The sequence below is a fragment of the Saccoglossus kowalevskii genome, chromosome 7, assembly GCF_978046115.1.
Source record: "Saccoglossus kowalevskii chromosome 7, keSacKowa6.1, whole genome shotgun sequence".
Classification (NCBI taxonomy): domain Eukaryota; kingdom Metazoa; phylum Hemichordata; class Enteropneusta; family Harrimaniidae; genus Saccoglossus; species Saccoglossus kowalevskii.
The window spans coordinates 38,443,062-38,449,668 of NC_140647.1; positions in this window are offsets into that span (position 1 = coordinate 38,443,062).

A 6,607-nucleotide genomic window follows, 5' to 3' on the forward strand; every position below is an offset into this window, starting at 1 on the left:
TACAAAGTGGGGGAATAGTAGTGCAAATGTTTAACTAGAGTACAAAGTGGGAGAATAGTGATGAAAATAGTTAAACTAGATGAAAAAGTGGGGGAATAGTGGTGCAAATTGTTAAACTAGAGGACAAAGTGGGAGAATAGTGGTGCAAATTGTTAAACTAGAGTACAAAGTGGGGGTATAGTGTTGCAAATTGTTAAACTAGAGTACAAAGTGGGGGGAATAGTGGTGTAAATTGTTAAACTGGAGGACAAAGTGGGGGAATAGTGGTGCAAATTGTTAAACTAGAGTACAAATTAGGGGAATAGTGGTGAAAATTGTTAAACTAGAGGACAAAGTGGGAGAATAGTGGTGCAGATTGTTATAGTAGAGTACAAAGTGGGGGAATAGTGGGGCAAATTGTTAAACTAGAGGACAAAGTGGGAGAATAGTGGTGCAAATTGTTAAACTAGAGTACAAAGTGGGGGAATAGTGGTGTAAATTGTTCAACTGGAGTACAAAGTGAGAGAATAGTGGTGCAAATTGTTAAACTAGAGTACAAAGTGGGGGAATAGTGGTGCGAATTGTTAAACTAGAGTACAAAGTGGGGGAATAGTGGTGCAAATTGTTCAACTAGAGTACAAATTGGGAGAATAGTGGAGCAAAATTGTTAAACTAGAGTACAAAGTGGATGAATAGTGGTGCAAATTGTTAAACTAGAGTACAAAGTGGGAGAATAGTGGTGCAGATTGTTAAACTAGAGAACAAAGTGGGGGAATAGTGGTGCTAATTGTTAAACTAGAGTACAAAGTGGGGGAATGGTAGTGCAAATGTTTAACTAGAGTACAAAGTGGGAGAATAGTGATGCAAATAGTTAAACTAGATGAAAAAGTGGGGGAATAGTGGTGCAAATTGTTAAACTAGAGTTCAACGTGGGGGAATAGTGGTGCAAATTGTTAAACTAGAGTACAAATTGGGGGAATAGTGGTGCAAATTGCTAAACTAGAGTACAAAGTGGGGGAATAGAGGTGAAAATTGTTAAACTAGAGGTCAACGTGGGAGAATAGTGGTGCAAATTGTTAAACTAGAGTACAAAGTGGGGAAACAGTGGTGCAAATTGTTAAACTAGAGGACAAAGTGGGAGAATAGTGGTGCAAATTGTTAAACTAGAGTACAAAGTGGGGGTATAGTGTTGCAAATTGTTAAACTAGAGTACAAAGTGGGAGGAATAGTGGTGTAAATTGTTAATCTAGAGGACAAAGTGGGGGGTGGGGGAATAGTGGTGCAAATTGTTAAACTAGAGTACAAAGTAGGGGAATAGTGGTGAAAATTGTTAAACTAGAGGACAAAGTGGGAAAATAGTGGTGCAGATTGTTATAGTAGAGTACAAAGTGGGGGAATAGTGGGGCAAATTGTTAAACTAGAGGACAAAGTGGGGGAATAGTGGTGCAAATTGTTCAACTAGAGTACAAATTGGGAGAATAGTGGAGCAAAATTGTTAAACTAGAGTACAAAGTGGATGAATAGCGGTGCAAATTGTTAAACTAGAGTACAAAGTGGGAGAATAGTGATGCAAATTGTTAAACTAGAGTACAAAGTGGGGGAATAGTGGTGCAAATTGTTAAACTAGAGTACAAAGTGGGGGAATAGTGGTGCAAATTGTTAAACTAGAGTACAATGTGGGGGAATAGTGGTGCAAATTGTTAAACTAGAGTACAAAGTGGGGGAATAGTGGTGCAAATTGTTAAACTAGAGTACGAAGTCGGGGAATAGTGGTGCAAATTGTTAAACTAGAGTACAAAGTGGGGGATTAGTAGGGCAAATTGTTAAACTAGAGGACAAAGTGGGAGAATAGTGGTGCAAATTGTTAAACTAGAGTACAAAGTGGGGGAATAGTGGTGCAAATTGTTCAACTAGAGTACAAAGTGGGAGAATAGTGGAGCAAAATTGTTAAACTAGAGTACAAAGTGGATGAATAGTGGTGCAAATTGTTAAACTAGAGTACAAAGTGGGAGAATAGTGGTGCAGATTGTTAAACTAGAGAACAAAGTGGGGGAATAGTGGTGCTAATTGTTAAACTAGAGTACAAAGTGGGGGAATAGTAGTGCAAATTTTTAACTAGAGTACAAAGTGGGAGAATAGTGATGCAAATAGTTAAACTAGATGAAAAAGTGGGGGAATAGTGGTGCAAATTGTTAAACTAGAGTACAAAGTGGGAGAATAGTGATGCAAATAGTTAAACTAGATGAAAAAGTGGGGGAATAGTGGTGCAAATTGTTCAACTAGAGTACAAAGTGGATGAATAGTGGTGCAAATTGTAAAACTAGAGTACAAAGTGGGAGAATAGTGGTGCAGATTGTTAAACTAGAGGACAAAGTGGGAGAATAGTGGTGCAGATTGTTATAGTAGAGTACAAAGTGGGGGAATAGTGGGGCAAATTGTTAAACTAGAGGACAAAGTGGGAGAATAGTGGTGCAAATTGTTAAACTAGAGTACAAAGTGGGGGAATAGTGGTGTAAATTGTTCAACTGGAGTACAAAGTGAGAGAATAGTGGTGCAAATTGTTAAACTAGAGTACAAAGTGGGGGAATAGTGGTGCGAATTGTTAAACTAGAGTACAAAGTGGGGGAATAGTGGTGCAAATTGTTCAACTAGAGTACAAATTGGGAGAATAGTGGAGCAAAATTGTTAAACTAGAGTACAAAGTGGATGAATAGTGGTGCAAATTGTTAAACTAGAGTACAAAGTGGGAGAATAGTGGTGCAGATTGTTAAACTAGAGAACAAAGTGGGGGAATAGTGGTGCTAATTGTTAAACTAGAGTACAAAGTGGGGGAATGGTAGTGCAAATGTTTAACTAGAGTACAAAGTGGGAGAATAGTGATGCAAATAGTTAAACTAGATGAAAAAGTGGGGGAATAGTGGTGCAAATTGTTAAAACTAGAGTTCAACGTGGGGGAATAGTGGTGCAAATTGTTAAACTAGAGTACAAATTGGGGGAATAGTGGTGCAAATTGCTAAACTAGAGTACAAAGTGGGGGAATAGAGGTGAAAATTGTTAAACTAGAGGTCAACGTGGGAGAATAGTGGTGCAAATTGTTAAACTAGAGTACAAAGTGGGGAAACAGTGGTGCAAATTGTTAAACTAGAGGACAAAGTGGGAGAATAGTGGTGCAAATTGTTAAACTAGAGTACAAAGTGGGGGTATAGTGTTGCAAATTGTTAAACTAGAGTACAAAGTGGGAGGAATAGTGGTGTAAATTGTTAATCTAGAGGACAAAGTGGGGGGTGGGGGAATAGTGGTGCAAATTGTTAAACTAGAGTACAAAGTAGGGGAATAGTGGTGAAAATTGTTAAACTAGAGGACAAAGTGGGAAAATAGTGGTGCAGATTGTTATAGTAGAGTACAAAGTGGGGGAATAGTGGGGCAAATTGTTAAACTAGAGGACAAAGTGGGGGAATAGTGGTGCAAATTGTTCAACTAGAGTACAAATTGGGAGAATAGTGGAGCAAAATTGTTAAACTAGAGTACAAAGTGGATGAATAGCGGTGCAAATTGTTAAACTAGAGTACAAAGTGGGAGAATAGTGATGCAAATTGTTAAACTAGAGTACAAAGTGGGGGAATAGTGGTGCAAATTGTTAAACTAGAGTACAAAGTGGGGGAATAGTGGTGCAAATTGTTAAACTAGAGTACAATGTGGGGGAATAGTGGTGCAAATTGTTAAACTAGAGTACAAAGTGGGGGAATAGTGGTGCAAATTGTTAAACTAGAGTACGAAGTCGGGGAATAGTGGTGCAAATTGTTAAACTAGAGTACAAAGTGGGGGATTAGTAGGGCAAATTGTTAAACTAGAGGACAAAGTGGGAGAATAGTGGTGCAAATTGTTAAACTAGAGTACAAAGTGGGGGAATAGTGGTGCAAATTGTTCAACTAGAGTACAAAGTGGGAGAATAGTGGTGCAAAATTGTTAAACTAGAGTACAAAGTGGATGAATAGTGGTGCAAATTGTTAAACTAGAGTACAAAGTGGGAGAATAGTGGTGCAGATTGTTAAACTAGAGAACAAAGTGGGGGAATAGTGGTGCTAATTGTTAAACTAGAGTACAAAGTGGGGGAATAGTAGTGCAAATTTTTAACTAGAGTACAAAGTGGGAGAATAGTGATGCAAATAGTTAAACTAGATGAAAAAGTGGGGGAATAGTGGTGCAAATTGTTAAACTAGAGTACAAAGTGGGAGAATAGTGATGCAAATAGTTAAACTAGATGAAAAAGTGGGGGAATAGTGGTGCAAATTGTTCAACTAGAGTACAAAGTGGATGAATAGTGGTGCAAATTGTAAAACTAGAGTACAAAGTGGGAGAATAGTGGTGCAGATTGTTAAACTAGAGAACAAAGTGGGGGAATAGTGGTGCTAATTGTTAAACTAGAGTACAAAGTGGGGGAATGGTAGTGCAAATTGTTAAACTAGAGTACAAAGTGGGGGATTAGTAGGGCAAATTGTTAAACTAGAGGACAAAGTGGGAGAATAGTGGTGCAAATTGTTAAACTAGAGTACAAAGTGGGAGAATAGTGGTGCAAATTGTTCAACTAGAGTACAAAGTGGGAGAATAGTGGAGCAAAATTGTTAAACTAGAGTACAAAGTGGATGAATAGTGGTGCAAATTGTTAAACTAGAGTACAAAGTGGGAGAATAGTGGTGCAGATTGTTAAACTAGAGAACAAAGTGGGGGAATAGTGGTGCTAATTGTTAAACTAGAGTACAAAGTGGGGGAATAGTAGTGCAAATGTTTAACTAGAGTACAAAGTGGGAGAATAGTGATGCAAATAGTTAAACTAGATGAAAAAGTGGGGGAATAGTGGTGCAAATTGTTAAACTAGAGTTCAACGTGGGCGAATAGTGGTGCAAATTGTTAAACTAGAGTACAAAGTAGGGGAATAGTGGTGAAAATTGTTAAACTAGAGGACAAAGTGGGAAAATAGTGGTGCAGATTGTTATAGTAGAGTACAAAGTGGGGGAATAGTGGGGCAAATTGTTAAACTAGAGGACAAAGTGGGAGAATAGTAGTGCAAATTGTTAAACTAGAGTACAAAGTGGGGGAATAGTGGTGTAAATTGTTCAACTGGAGTACAAAGTGGGAGAATAGTGGGGCAAATTGTTAAACTAGAGGACAAAGTGGGAGAATAGTGGTGCAAATTGTTAAACTAGAGTACAAAGTGGGGGAATAGTGGTGCAAATTGTTCAACTAGAGTACAAATTGGGAGAATAGTGGAGCAAAATTGTTAAACTAGAGTACAAAGTGGATGAATAGCGGTGGAAATTGTTAAACTAGAGTACAAAGTGGGAGAATAGTGGTGCAAATTGTTAAACTAGAGTACAAAGTGGGGGAATAGTGGTGCAAATTGTTAAACTAGAGTACAAAGTGGGGGAATAGTGGTGCAAATTGTTAAACTAGAGTACAATGTGGGGGAATAGTGGTGCAAATTGTTAAACTAGAGTACAAAGTGGGGGAATAGTGGTGCAAATTGTTAAACTAGAGTACGAAGTCGGGGAATAGTGGTGCAAATTGTTAAACTAGAGTACAAAGTGGGGGATTAGTAGGGCAAATTGTTAAACTAGAGTACAAAGTGGGGGAATAGTGGTGCAAATTGTTAAACTAGAGTACGAAGTCGGGGAATAGTGGTGCAAATTGTTAAACTAGAGTACAAAGTGGGGGATTAGTAGGGCAAATTGTTAAACTAGAGGACAAAGTGGGAGAATAGTGGTGCAAATTGTTAAACTAGAGTACAAAGTGGGGGAATAGTGGTGCAAATTGTTCAACTAGAGTACAAAGTGGGAGAATAGTGGAGCAAAATTGTTAAACTAGAGTACAAAGTGGATGAATAGTGGAGCAAATTGTTAAACTAGAGTACAAAGTGGGAGAATAGTGGTGCAGATTGTTAAACTAGAGAACAAAGTGGGGGAATAGTGGTGCTAATTGTTAAACTAGAGTACAAAGTGGGGGAATAGTAGTGCAAATGTTTAACTAGAGTACAAAGTGGGAGAATAGTGATGCAAATAGTTAAACTAGATGAAAAAGTGGGGGAATAGTGGTGCAAATTGTTAAACTAGAGTACAAAGTGGGAGAATAGTGATGCAAATAGTTAAACTAGATGAAAAAGTGGGGGAATAGTGGTGAAAATTGTTCAACTAGAGTACAAAGTGGATGAATAGTGGTGCAAATTGTTAAACTAGAGTACAAAGTGGGAGAATAGTGGTGCAGATTGTTAAACTAGAGAACAAAGTGGGGGAATAGTGGTGCTAATTGTTAAACTAGAGTACAAAGTGGGGGAATGGTAGTGCAAATTGTTAAACTAGAGTACAAAGTGGGGGATTAGTAGGGCAAATTGTTAAACTAGAGGACAAAGTGGGAGAATAGTGGTGCAAATTGTTAAACTAGAGTACAAAGTGGGAGAATAGTGGTGCAAATTGTTCAACTAGAGTACAAAGTGGGAGAATAGTGGAGCAAAATTGTTAAACTAGAGTACAAAGTGGATGAATAGTGGTGCAAATTGTTAAACTAGAGTACAAAGTGGGAGAATAGTGGTGCAGATTGTTAAACTAGAGAACAAAGTGGGGGAATAGTGGTGCTA